This window comes from Malaclemys terrapin, chromosome 1 (assembly GCF_027887155.1).
Source record: "Malaclemys terrapin pileata isolate rMalTer1 chromosome 1, rMalTer1.hap1, whole genome shotgun sequence".
Lineage (NCBI taxonomy): Eukaryota > Metazoa > Chordata > Testudines > Emydidae > Malaclemys > Malaclemys terrapin.
The window spans coordinates 328,876,608-328,891,060 of record NC_071505.1 but is presented as its reverse complement, the minus strand read 5'-3'; the positions used below and the strand labels follow the sequence as shown (position 1 = coordinate 328,891,060).

Sequence of the window (14,453 nt, the reverse complement as noted above, 5' to 3'; positions counted from 1 at the left end):
GCATCCATAGGTCAAATTCACCAGGTGTAATAAGTGCATGCAATGCCACTGATTTCTGTAAGGTTGAACCCACCTACACCAGTGATAAGTGTAACTCTTTGGAGTATAAACTGTTTATACAGATCCCCACGATAGAAAATCAACAGCGTACATGCAGTGCAGACACAGTGGTGCACAAAACATTTTATGCACTCCGCACTGCAGACTAGAAAAGAGCTGCATTTGATTTTTTTTTTTATTGTTGCTTTGGTACTTATTTTTCATTTATCATCAAAGACTTCATATCCTGGTCAGCATAGCGAAGTCACAGGGACTTAAAAGCACTCAGAACCTCACAGCAGGTGCTTAGCACATTGCTGAACTCTGTTCAAAGAGGTCTCTTACATGCCCTGATCCAGCCAAGACCGTAGCACATTTTAGGCCCTGTGCGTTGTCCTGTTTGTGTCAATGGAACTATTCACAGCATGTAAAGTGAAGCACATGTGGCTCTGAAGGCTCAGAGCCAGTTAGGAAAACCACATACCCAACCCCATTAATAATGAGCTAACTGTAAATTCTAGACCAGATTCTAATCTCAGTTCCATTGATACACATCCACTGAAGTGAATGGAATTAAGGACAATCGTGGATCAGACCAACAGTTGAGTCCAGTCCAGTACCCTGTCTCTGACAATGGCCCATACCAGATATTACAAAAGAAGCTGCAAGAATGTGGTATTGACACTGGTGTAACTGAGATCAGAATCTAGCAAATTCCTACCTTATCACTCACAGGTATATAGTTCAAGCCTGTGCCACAATGAAGTTAAAGCTCATAACACTGAAAGCAACAAACACATATTCCAACACAAAAGACATTAGTGTCTAAGGATAACCAACTTTATTTGGACATTTTATCCTCACGTCATGTTTTAAAGAAGCATTCTAAAAAACTATTTGCACAGAAGTACAGACATGCAATGTTTAGCTGAACATTTGCAAATTAATTTCTTCAAAGAGGGGTGATAATAAAATAATACTGAAAATAAATAGTCCTTGTAATTTTCAGTATTAATAGAAAGAGCTAGCAATGAAATACACCTTGCAAAACTGTTGTAAATCAGTTTAACAAGTGCTTCATAATCTGTGAAGACTTGGAATATCACTATAACAATCCTCTGCAGTGAAGCAATAAAAGTGATGCAATTCAGGTTAACTAGTCTCAATTTAATTACAGAACATTGCTACTACTTATCTTAGATCCTCCAACTGTTTATTGTGTGCCTCTGAAGACAATTCAGTATCAGTTGTAAACTGTTTTATGGATGACAGATCACTCCAGGGTACTTTTGTAAATTATCAGGACAGATTAAAATCTTACACCATAAATTAATTGAACTTATTATAACGTTTAACATGTCTATTTCCCCCTTTATTCCACTGCAAGCCCCATTATTCAAATCAGCTGAAGTTTGTAAACTGTGTTCAGCTCCTCGGGTAGCAAAGCATTATTGTTAAACGGCCAAATTCTGGCCCTGGCTCAGAGCAAGGCGGGAAGTGCAATTATAAAGTGCTGCTCACCTCCTGGCTCTCTGGGTAGCTGTGTACTCAGCAAACAGAGCCAGTCTGAGTATTTTTGGATGAGCTTGTTTAACAATGATTCTCTACCAAATGTATCAAATTCCTGTGTACCGTTATCACACCAGGGCCAGCCCAATGCAGCCAGGCAGGTTAGTGACATGATTCTTTACATTTCCAGCTTCAGGTAACCAACTCAATTTGCATACTATGCATGTGAAGGGGGTGTCAGGTTGGTAATGTTTGCCTTCCCGGGCCCCAGAGTGCAGAAAGTAGAGTCCAGCCATCTGTTCCTCTCAACCCCAGTTTACATGTATTTATACTGGTGTTCATTTGCAAAATTATCTCTGCATGGTAGAGAGCTAGAAAACAAAAGCTGAGGTTCTCCTTTACATTTCCAGTTCACCAAAATCAAGGGGACCCCAGGCTGAGGGCTCCATAGGACCCAAAGGCCAACGGCTCCATAGGACCCAAAGGCCAACTCTGAGAGCCCTCAAACTTTTTCACTCCTCAGAGCCAGGGCCAGAGAGCCAGATTCTGATCTTAGTTACATCAGAGTTGACAGTTATTTCAGTTACACCAGCGTTGCTAAGTGACAGAGTAAATTTACTTGGGAATTTACCCACCTCACTAAGAGAGCCAGCAGAGTCACTTGGGATGTACATAGGACAATGATCTAAAGCCCACTGAAGTCAGTGGAGAGACTCCCACTGTCTTCCATGGACTTTAAACCAGCCAGTGAAATTACATGGATTTTACACTGGCATCATTAAGTGGACCAGTGGAGTTATTTAGAATTTACACCAGCGTTAGAGAGAGATCATCTGTCTTTGCAGGCAGGGCACTGAGGGATGTCATCAGGGTCAGCATGGTGAACATCCCAACTTGGCTAAAAAGTTCTCCTCGGCTAAAAGATAGTTGAGCAGAGATTCAATGGGCTGAGCATCCCGCTGGCATTTCCTGGGAGACGTCTCTAATATAAAATCGAGCAGGGGACCCATCAGAGTGTCCAGGTTTGAAGGCAGTGAACTCTTGAAGAACATGTGCATAGTAAAGGATTGGGAACTGCTGTTAATATACCTGCACTTATTCTTCTTCAGTGATGCACATGCAATCCAACAAACAAAACACTTAGGGTATGGATCTCTTTGCCCACTAGTTTTACACTGGTACAACACCACTGACTTCAAGAGGGTCGCTCCCGATTTATTCCAACATAAGAAAGATGGAATTACTGGTGTATGCCGGTTTTTTGGACATGGCCAGGAAAATATTGTAAAAGGCAAAAGCTATCTGCCCTCAGTATAACAGTATATATAGTCTATGCTGTGCACTGGAATCTGCAACCACTAAAATAGATGGTGGAAACAGAAGACCTGCTGTCTTGTCAGGAATGAGAAACATTTTGCATGAGCGCTTCAGTTGGTGTAAACTGGTATCGCTCCATTGAAGTTAATAGAGCTACCCCAATTTACTCCAGCTGCGTATCTGATGGAGCACACAGCACTCTGTATTGCCTCCCTTCTCCTTTGACATGTACCCTGTGCCCAAACCCTCTAGAGAGGTTGGGAGACAGGAATGTGGCCATTATGACATCCTAGGACTCCCTTGTGTCAGAAGGAGTCCGCAGATATCCTTATAGGGCAATATTCCAGCTGTTTTGTGCTACGGACAGAGCCTAAAAGCACGGTAAATTAACATCTCCAGCACTGTGTGTGTAATACTGCATCATTCTAAAATTATTTACTTGAACGTGAAATACTAAACTATCTGAAATTATAATTGGTGGAGAAAAAAAATAACAACAATAAAGTGACTTTGCACTGTACTTCCATTCATTTAATCCTGATTCCTCACAAGCCACTAGGAGTCTTGAACATTTGCTCTTTCTTCACAACATGAATGGTTGGGAGTTTATTTGGTGGGGCATCTCTGACTTCCTTTGCTTTATGCTCCAGCAAAAGTAACTTTGCTTGAGTCTTTACAATGTAAAACATTTCCTATACAAATAGCTCACATTATAGCAGAGCCCACTAATGATGGTAGAGTTAACAGCCTGCCTGCTTTTCTGTTATACTCCTCTGTTATATGGGGTTGTAGTTCACCATTACTCGTGTATAATCTCAGTTAGGGACTTTTTTAAAAATTGTTTGGGGGAAAACTGATTTGGTCCATTTTACATTAGGAAAACAAGAAAATCATTTTACTCCTAGACAGTTTCTCTACAGCCCTGTAACCTTACAGACAACGATGCCTATTAGTTTTGTAATGTCTTAAGTGCCTTTGAATAATTTTTTAACATTTTTAAATGCCTAAATTATGTATGACAGAAAATCAGTCTACTGTGTATGGGCTTGATCCTGCAAGGCAATGAAGGCTCTGGGTCTAATCCAGCAAAGCACCTAAGAACATGCTCAACTTTAAGAACAGGAGGAATCCCTTTGATTCAGTTGGGTACCTACCTAAATTTTCCTGGATTGGGGCCAGAATGCGGCGCACCTGGCGGGATCAAGACACATACGCAATGACAAATTTCACTCAATATGTAGAAATACTCTTCATGCACGGATCTGCAGATTAAATGCTTCCTAGGCATACATATACACCAAACATAACTGCTTCACTGACACCCAATTGTTAAAACAATTAAATTAATTTAAAGCTTATCCGATTTAAACCAATAAATTCTGGGGAACTCAAAGTTCAGGATTTTCATCACATGGGAACTGAAAGCATCTGAAAACAGTCGCTGATGTATTGGCCCACAAGCCCAATTGTGCAATTCTTGCACAGGCAAATCTCCCACTGAAATCAGAAAGAGTTTGGGGTGCCTAACAGAATAAAGATGTCTATGCTCTGCACTATATAGGCAGAGCATTTAAACTTGGGTAAGGAGTGCAACTTAAGGATGATAAGACTTAACTCTGATCTCCTGTTTTTTGTTGGCTGAAGACTATCCCTGCTGTTGCGGAGTGTGGGGGAGTCAGGGCCCTGCACCCCCGGCTCCCTGCGATTCACCATGACTCTCAGCCAGCCAGTAAAGCAGAAGGTTTATTTGGATGACAGGAATACAGTCCAAGACAGGTCTTGCAGGCACAGACAACAGGACCCCCTCAGTTAAGTCCAGCTTGGGGTCCCAGGGCATTCCAGCCCACCCCCCTTTGGGGGGTCAGAGCCATCTCTCCCTCCCAGCCATCTCTCCAGCTCGCTTCCAGCACTCTGCCTTCAGCGACCCCTCCCACAGCCTTTTTTCAGTTTCCCGGACTAAGGAGTCACCTGGCCTTCAACCCCTTCCTGGGTTCTCATGTTACACACTCAGGTATGCGCCCTCGGGCAGACTCCCATTCTGCAATGCAGACTATCCCAGCCACACTCGCCTGTCAGCATTCACACACCCCAGCAAGAACAGTCCCAGTTCGTCACACCTGCACATTGAGACCAAGTGATTTTGGGTGCTGAACTGGAGACACGTTAACGGGGCCTGATTTGCAGAAAGTGCTGAGCACCCACGCTAGGAAATCAGGTTCCTTTAGGATGTCTCAGGTTGGGCATCTAAAAATTGAAGCACCCAAAATCACTAGTTGCTTTTGAAACCTTGACCTATATTAACCAGGTTATTTTGTGTTTAGATTTCAAAAGCCATTCAACTTTAATTTAAAAAAAGGACCAAAAATCAGAATTACCAGCCATTGAACTAATTCACTGTGAATTCCAATGGGCTTTGGGTCATGCCCTTTAAGAATAGATTAAACTGCTGTACACCAAGGGACAGGAAATGAAAACCACCATGTAGTTCCATTTACAAATATTAGGACATGAATTGAAATTTAGAGTCAAGACCATAAAATCAGAAAATGGACCAATGTAGTAAACTTCTAAATACACATTGTACCATCATAAAGGATTATACTGACTCCTCTAGTATTCTTTGATCTATAGCAGTCCCACACAGCTCCTTTATCTATTCTGCATTTCTTTAATTCTTTGATACAGTTTTTAATATGCAACTAAAATTCCAGTAAAACGCCAATGATCTTTAGAAGGCCCCACAGTATATATACAAGGTATTACTGTTATTAGCAAAACCCTATTACATTGAATGACACAGAAACTAATATTTCCAGTGTGCTTTCAACTATGCTTAATGATTTTATTATTCACAATACCATCAGACGCAGAAGAAGTGATAAACAGAAAGCAAGGGAAAGCGACAACTGCAGAAGGCATCATAGCAAGTCATTATGCAAGGGGGCATGAAGAGCATTTCCATATTGCCACTTTACTAAATTAGCAGATATATGTCAAAATATATAAGTACATAAGAGGCTAAAGCACATATTTAGGATCCAAAGGGTGATTGCTTTGCATTTAAAATATAAAAGCCAAACAAAACTATTACAATACCCCCATCCACAGAGCACAAACATTACTATCTAAATGTGTTTCTCCTCTGTGAGGCGCTATTGTAAATTACAATTGAATGTTTTGCAATATAATAATACACTCAAAGATAGAAGAGACCTGCTAGGTTTCCTAGTGCATCCCCACTCTCTTTTCAGGATTGTTCCCTGATAGGTAGTTTCAAGTGCTTTTTCTAGCCTAAATATCTCAAGGGATGGGGGTTTCCACCACTTCCCTTTGGAGAAGTGATACCATGGTCTAATAGGTCTCACCAACGGGGAGTTTCACCTGATAGTCAAACTAAATTTTCCTTCCCTTTTACATGCAGCAGCTGCTAAGAGCTGTATCCTCAGTCCAGTCAATTCTCCCCAAGCATTAGAAGGAGCTGTCTGTGGTCCTTAACAGACTCCTAACAGTTGGACACCTCCCGAGACAGATACTCAGTTGCCAGGCCCCAAGCTAGTGATTTCAAGAGACAAGTTAAGGACTGGGGAAATGGGGCGGGGAACCTGTATTGGTAACAACTCTGCCAAACTGGGCTACAGGTTCTGAATTATACACACACATAAACAGGGGGTTATAAAGTATAGGGCAGTCTTACCTACAGGTGTAGCCAGCTATAATATACGCCTATACACACGCATTTATGTACTGGTTCTTAGATCTAGCTAGATCTCTCTCACTATCTGGCCTCGTCACGGTAGTATCTGAGCGGCGCGCAATCAGCAGTGGATTTTGGTAACAGCAGCGGTATCATCCCCAAGTATTCGCTGGGGGTTTGAGAGCAGGTTGTGTGACTTGTCCCAAGGTCATGCAGGAAGTCTGGGGCTCAGCTGAGCACTGAGCCGCTCTCTCTGGAGAGCAAGTCCATTGCCTTTTCCACTACACCGCCCCTCCTGCCCAGGGAAGAAACGCCACCCCTGCCGAGCGGAGCACCCAGGTCATTTAAAACTAGGGAAAGCCAGGTATTGAGAGGTTCCTTGTCCACCTAATCGTGGAGGAAGGTCTCGCTTGCAAAGCCGCAAGGTAACTAATTGGCTGGTCCCACCGCCCATTCCCCACCCCGCGTGCAGAACCCCACAGCCCATGCTGCCCGCAGAGCCATGTCACTACGGAAGCTTCCCAAGCAGACATACCTACAGTACAGCCAGGCCATGTGTAGGAGAAGCGCGCTGCATGGCGCTGCTCCTCTTCCTACCCCGCTCACGTGCAGTCTTGTCTTGCTTAGAAGCCATGCGATCACGGCACGGAACAATAGGGGGAAAGGGAGGGAGATCTCCAGCTGGATACGGAATTCCTTTAGCTGCAACGGGACCGATACACCCCCCCACACCCCGGCCGAATTACCTTGTGGATGGCAGCATTCGCCACTTGCGATGGGGTGTCAATAGTCAAGACGCGCAGGCAAGGTGCCCCCTGCAATTGTTAACACGGCCATAGATAGCAAATCCTATCGCAGACCTTTAGGGGGGCTTCAAAATCCTCAGGTCTCTTTGGAGAGGTCACCATCCGGCAGCAGCGCCTTTGGCCCCACTTGGCTAGCACTGTCACTCCTCCAGCTGCCAGCACATCCTGTTGTCTCCCGATCCCAGACAGACTCTGAGGACCGAGTATTTCCTCCCCCTCATGCCATGCAACACGCTGCTCCCTCACTGCTCACCCAGCATTGACACTGCCTCGTTTGCAAGAGGCGTCAGTGGTTTCTCTGGATAAAAGAAGCTGGATCTTTGCTCTCTGCTCACCAGAACCTCTCGCTGCCCAAACCTAGCAGGACAGAGCCTCCTATCCCCTCCCCAGCAGCACATACAGACTCCCAGCGTCTCTGGTTTGATAACCGGTTGGTTTTTGAATCCTTCCCCCTGATCTGAGTCCTTTTGCATTTCGCACTGCAGGGAAGTTGCTTCAGGTGTATGAAGGTTTTAAAGGCTCCCCACTCAATGTATTCCAGCTCCCCCCTCCCGCTTCCCAACAGGGCTAATTCGGTGCCATGCATGATACCGGGGATGACCCAAAGCCATGAATCATGTATCTCTAGAACCTTCTTCCTGAGAGCAAGTAGCACCTTAAGCTTCAGATATAGACATAGACCCCCCCCACACACACACACACACACTGTACACACAGTGTTTTCTCCGCAGAAATAGCTCCAGAGACGAGTTTGCCCCTATTGTTTCGGCTGGCAGATACCTTATTTCTCCACAAAGTTTTACATCCCCCTACAGAGACCGCTGCAGAGTGGAGATTGGTTTCTGGTCAATTTCTTTCTTGTCCTTTCTGGTTTAATCACACGGAGTCCACACCTGAGACCCTACCGCGTGTGTGGACGAGGCATGGGATGGGGGTGGGGGTTGAAATTTACATGCAGAGAGATTAGCATGGTCTTCATCGCAACTTTTTAGTGCCACCAAGTGGCACAGATCCCTCTAGGAGCCCAAGCAGCGAGACCGCCCTTGGCTCTGCCTGATGCTTATTTGAGGGGAGAAGAACATATTTTTTTACAACCAGATCCCCCCCCTGTGGTGGTCCCCCACCATTGTACGCCGCTGGGTTAGACAAGGCCTCCCCGGTGAAATGGGGGCAATACCACTTCGACAGCAGCCCAGTGTGACAAAGCCAGACACAACCAGGCGAGAAGCAGTGCACCGGCCAAGGGCGAATTCAGAGCTGCCAACTCTGATGCCAGGATCCGTGCCAGCTGCAGTCTCCTCAGTTCCCCTCTTCTCCCTCCTTTATCCCACCCTCGCCTTTCCCGAGAACAGGTATCCCCTCCCCCTCCTACTGCCTTCAGTATCACCCCCCCCCTTCCCCGCATGACCCCTGAAACCCGCCTCACTCCCTAGCGGCGCTGGAGACGGACAGCCTTTCATCTCCTGATGCGTGCCCTGGTACCGCTCCCCTCTGCCCCTCGCCGCCCCGCTACTTCAGCGCCCTGCGTCCCACGCCTCCCTTTATTGATCCCGCATGCTCCGCAGACACATTACCTGCGTCCCCTCCTCCTTCACTCCGCGGCTCTCATCAGCGTCCTCTGCTCCCTCTCCTTCGCTCTGTCAGTGTCCCCTGCACCTCTGCGACTCCGCAGACCCCATCGCATACCCCCGGGCCCTGCACCACACACACACGCCTTTCCAATTCTGCTGTCTTCGTCTATCCTTTTCCGTCCCCGGCTTCCCTGCAGTCCGACCCTTAGCCACACACACACACGCACAAACACGCTCACCCCCAACAAATTCCCCTCCTCACCCGTCCAGCTGCACCTTCGTGCAACAGTTCGCCTGGGAACACGAGCCCGACAGCGGGTGTGTGGTTACGGAGAAGGGGGGGGGGGGAGCTGAGTCTCTACAAACTCAACACCTCCCAGAGCGCTGCGGCAGCAGCAACAACAACAGGGGGAGGGGGGAGATCTCCTCTTTATTCCAGGCTATTATGTAAAAATGTCATTTAAGTAATAGCTGATCTGGACTTTAGAGGCTGCTGCTGGGGCTGACTATTTACCAGGACGTCGTTGCAGAGAAGGATTAGCTAGTGCATCCATTTTATAGCATTAACATACTTTTGCTGCCGTTCCCGCTGCTCCACAGCCTGGGTTTGTGCCATTCCCGGCTCTTTCCACTCGTTGGATTGGTTTTGTTTTTGTTTTTTTTTTTTCCTTCAAACATTATTCTCTGCGAACACGAGGTGACCCAGATCCCGAACACCAACTGATCTGCACCAGCCAAGCGGGCTGGAGATGCTGGTCTATTGCACGGACACTACCTCTGATCTGCGCCCGAACCCCGAGCACACCTGTCCGGTCAGGGGCTACTTTCTCAAACTTGCTCTAGGGGGAGAGGCGGGCATGGGGGGGGGGGGAGGGAAATTGCTGCTGGAGCCCAGACCCCCCCTCCCCCCCAAACACACCCCATAGCTCCTTGATAGGAGGACAACACCCCGGCCCATGATCCAGCCTTCAGGACACCAAAGACAGGAGATGGCTCAGGAAGGTGAGTGCTTACCAGGACTCCTCCAGTTAGTCCCAGCCCACTGGCTGCCCCTGGGAGACGGCACCGGCTTCACATTCTTCCAAAGCTCTCGCCGGCTCCTTGCAGCAGCGAACGCACCGGCAGCGGCAGCAGCCAGTTCCCTAATGCAGAAGACACCGCGCGCCTGTGTGTGTGTGTGTGTGTGTGTGCGTGTGTGTCCTAGCACGTGTTTCCTCCAGCCTGCTCCGGAGCGCAACTGGAAGGAAGGCGTGTGCCAGCCACACTGTTCACACCTGCTCTGGAGGTGTCAGGACTAGCCGGGCCCACAGGGCTGGCACAACAGCGCCCCCTCGCGGGACACGTGCCTCCCAGCTCTTGCCCCCGCCCTCCCTACTTGCGTGGGGCCAGCGGGGAGGGACATCATCCTATTCTCCCCTCCCCCCTTGTCTTTGACACCAGCCGGCGCGATTGATTTGTGAAATTCCTAGAAGGATAACCTGCAGCCACCGATGAGAGAGAGGGGGAAGGGGAGGGGGAATAGGGACAGATAGGGATGAAGGTGAGGGAAAACGAATTTCCTGTCTGGAACTGGGAAGTTATCCGGTGCCTGGGAGTCTTCCAATAAGGATTTTGGGGAGGGGGGCTTAATGGAGGGATTTTCCTGGTTCGACTGAGCAATCACTGACTACCACTTCCCAAATACTGTTCTTACACTACATTTATACAGTATAAATATAAACAAGCAAGAACAGAATGCATCCTACCACCAAATGAGACCTAGGCATCTGGATTTCATTCTATTAATCTAGATGATAATGTAGGATACACAGTATATTATATATAACATACATAGATTATAGATACACTTAAACACATATGCTTAATTTGTGCCAAGTACACACACATCTATAGTACTATATTCTTATTACTATTATCATTACGCGGGTGTGTCATTCCATGTCAGATTCCCTTGCCTGAGTTCAGCATGCCAGATGCTTGTAGCAGCTGGATCAAAGATTAAAACCTAGCTGAATAAAATGGATGGGGGTGGCCTTAGCACTTGTATTGGTTATGCATGCTATTAACCATCTGATAAAGCTCCCAATAAAACTGGCTTGGTGGCTTTGCAAACAAAACCAAAATATGCTGTATTTAAATTTGCTCCACCTTCTGTATTCTACAAGTGGGCTACTCATTTCTCTGTTGGCACATATTCTTATACAGAATTGTCCTGTGTATGTTCTAGATTCTGTATATGTTTTAACAATATACAGTGGAAGTCATCTCCCTGCAAGCATGTAGTAATACTATCTATAAAGTGATAGCGAATGAATGAAAATTTAAACACGTGCACAATGTATGTATATATAGAAGCATATAGGACAATTCATATTCTAGTAGCACCAACCGAGATCAGGGCCTCATTGTGCTAGGCACTGTACAAACACAGAGTAAGAGGGAGTCCCTGTTCTGAAGAGCTCACAATTTAAACAGACAAAGGATGGGACAGGAAATGGAGGCATTGAGTTGCACCAGGTTACACAGGCAGAACCAGTAACACAAACCAGGGCTTTCAAGTTGCAGGCCAGTGTCCTGTCTCCTGGAGCCCAATATCTCTCTGGAGCTATACTGGAGCCGGGAGTGCAGCTTCCAGCCCAGGCAGACAGACTCACTAGCTCGTACGCTACACCTAGCCGTGTGGATGTTGTGGGAGGAGGGGTGGTACTAGCCACCCAAATAAAAGCTTGTCTGATGCTCAGTATTTGTATTTGGGTAGCTGGCCCATGCTGCAACCTCCACACTGCTATTTTTAGTGTTCTAGCTGGAGCAGAGCTAGAGCTTGTCTGTCTGCTCGGCTGTAGGCATGGCCCCCCCACCTACCAGAGGGTAGACAAACCCTCTAAGGCCAACATTTCTAGGGCCAACATTTTAGAAGTGGTCTCTCACTTTTGGTCCCTCCATTTCTGGATGCCCAACTAGAGATACTCAAAATTAAATAGGCACTTTGAAAGATTGCAAGATGACTTTTAGGTATTTTTTCCCCCACACCAGAGAAGTAGTTTGTGGAGGGAGAGTACAGAGAAGATGCCCTGGGGTATGGCCACAGGTGAACTTATGAAGAGTCATTTTAGGCAAGTGAATGGTGCAGAAACCAGTTTGCAGGGACTCTAATTAAAGAAGGATCAAGCTCATTGTAGGGTGTGTGTGTTTTTTTCCAGGCACCCTCCTTTACCCTGATTCCAACTTTTGTCTTCCTAGAGAGCCACTTTCACTTCCCGAGTGGTGTTAATGAGCTGCACCTGCCACAGAGTTAGCAGAAACTCTGCAGCATTTTCCCAGGTTCTACATCATGCTAATAGGGGTGTTCAGGGCTACTGGGACCTCCAATGTAGGGTGTTTTGCTTTCCTTAGAGTTTCTAAATAAATGTCAAATATGATTTATTATTAATTATTATTATTATTATTATTATTGGTAAGTAAACTATTTTTTCATTTGAATTTTTCAAATGTTGACAAAATCGGATAAACATTTGTATATTTTCATGACTTTTCTTGTTTTTCCACTAGCACTAAATATTACTATTATACACATGCATGTATCCATCCACATTTATGTTTATTTTCGACCACCGTTCATCCAAAGAAGCCAAAGCACTGTTTACAATTTACATACAAGCATCACTTCTCCAATTAAATACAACTCAGAATGAGGATTAGCCACGGAAAGTTTTGGTTATAGGCACCACAGCAAATCTCTACATTTAGGAATTTGCCTAGAGCAGACAGGACCTCAGTTTAAAGGTATCACACACAGTAAAATGCGTGAAATTCACTTGTGGATCTCAGACGGAAGACGGGCTAAGCTCCTGGGATTCCAGGAAGTTTCAAGCTTTGTGATTAGATGACTAACGCCATTCTCTCTGACCCAGAAGTGTGTAACTTGGAGCTGTGATACCAATTAAAATTATGAAGCTGATTTTCCTATTTCTGCTGAAAGGTTTCAGATCCAAGCAGGAGCTCTTAACAGTCACGGTGAAGGATGAAATGTCCTGAAGCTCCCAGCTGTGCAGCTGTAACAAATTCACATACTAGAAGCTACCATCACTTAATGATGAGGGACTAGTATAAAGTCCAGGAATTGTGAATGAAACTCTAATGCTAAGTCCCATTCTGGTTTTTTGTTGTTGTTTTTTTTTTTTTTACTGCTACATGTGCTCCTAAGTGGCTCCCAGCATTGCCCCTTCTGATGAACAGGAGGGAGAGTTGGGGGCCCAGTTTCTCCATTGCCCCAAACTGCGTGAAGATATTTACACCAATGCAAAGTGAGAACGACTCATTACCATTCTGATTCAGTCCTGTTTTACACCCACTTTGCACTGGTGTCAATGAAACTCTGGTGCAGGGCAGAGGAGAATCTAGCCCTGGGTCTTGAGAGTAGGTTTGTTCTTCTCTGGGGCCCATTGTCTTAGTGGGAGTTTTGCTCAGTCAAGAACCACTGGGGAGAGAGATTAATGGCAGAGATTCAGGATGCTGAGTCTATTTTATTTGTAAAAGTGGCAGGGGAAAAACAGGAGTCAGTTGAGCTGCGTCCACCAGTAGTAGTTGATACATCAGAGGAATAGGAGGAGAGAAAACAGATTACATTCACCTGTTCGTGGAGAGGCAGCTTCAGGACTATGCCCCACTTAAACCATCAGAATAGTGTGTAAGTGGGCCATGGGGGTGAACATCATCCTAAATATATCCCAAACCTTTTCTCCATGAATGAAGATGGCAAAACATCACAGCAAAGCTACAAATAAGTCATTCCATTTGCAGAATCTCAGTTGAAACACTGATGTTTCTATCCCCTTTTGCCAGAGAACCTCTCCCTCAAACATGGTGGTCTGATCCACTCCCAAGATATTTAAATGCGACTGGACAAAGGACCAGTTTGTGGGAGGAAACAATCCTGAATTAGCAAGGACACAGACTAGATCAGTTCTTAATCTGTCAGCCCACAGCTGGCTGGTGTTCACAAGGTTCTGGATCCACTTCTTTGCTTCCAGCTCTTTCTGTAGTTGTACAGGCGCCTCATGGCAAAGAGGAGCTTGAATATTTGTAAAAGTGGCAGGGAACAAAAAGGAAGAGTCCGTTTAGCTGCCTCTGCCAGTAGCTACTGGTATATCAGAGGAGGAGGAGAGAAAACAGGAGTCACTCTCAAGAGGCAAAGACGCTAGTAGAATAGTTAAAATACGGGAGAATTGTTAAATATTACAGTTATTTGTTTCTAGTAACATCTTCATTGTGCTATTGTACACATAAAGGAAGGCGCAGTTCCCATCGTGAAGAAGGTACTATGCTTTCCTGGCATTGCTTTCCCATGTAGCAATTGCTGTAGCTGCCACAGAATTATCAAACGGATCGAGAATGAAAATGGAGATTATTCACTAGATACTATGTCTCTTCATATGGGTTCCACTCTATGAAAAAGTCTGAGGACCCCTGAACCAAATGCGCTAATGGGGTTTTCTATCTGTAACTTCTAGTGGGATG

At 45.8% G+C, this 14,453-nt stretch overlaps 1 protein-coding gene across 3 annotated transcripts in view; it reads right to left on the bottom strand.

Annotated features, from left to right (window-relative positions):
- GRM5 (glutamate metabotropic receptor 5) overlaps positions 1-10,091 on the bottom strand; it is a 374,244-nt gene extending 364,153 nt beyond the window's left edge. For all 3 annotated transcript variants that reach the window (XM_054015682.1, XM_054015683.1, XM_054015684.1), the window contains exon 1: positions 9,951-10,091. The gene's annotated coding sequence lies outside the window, so the exon portion shown is untranslated. The remainder of the gene's footprint in view (positions 1-9,950) is intronic.
- Between the last annotated feature and the right edge of the window lie 4,362 nt (positions 10,092-14,453).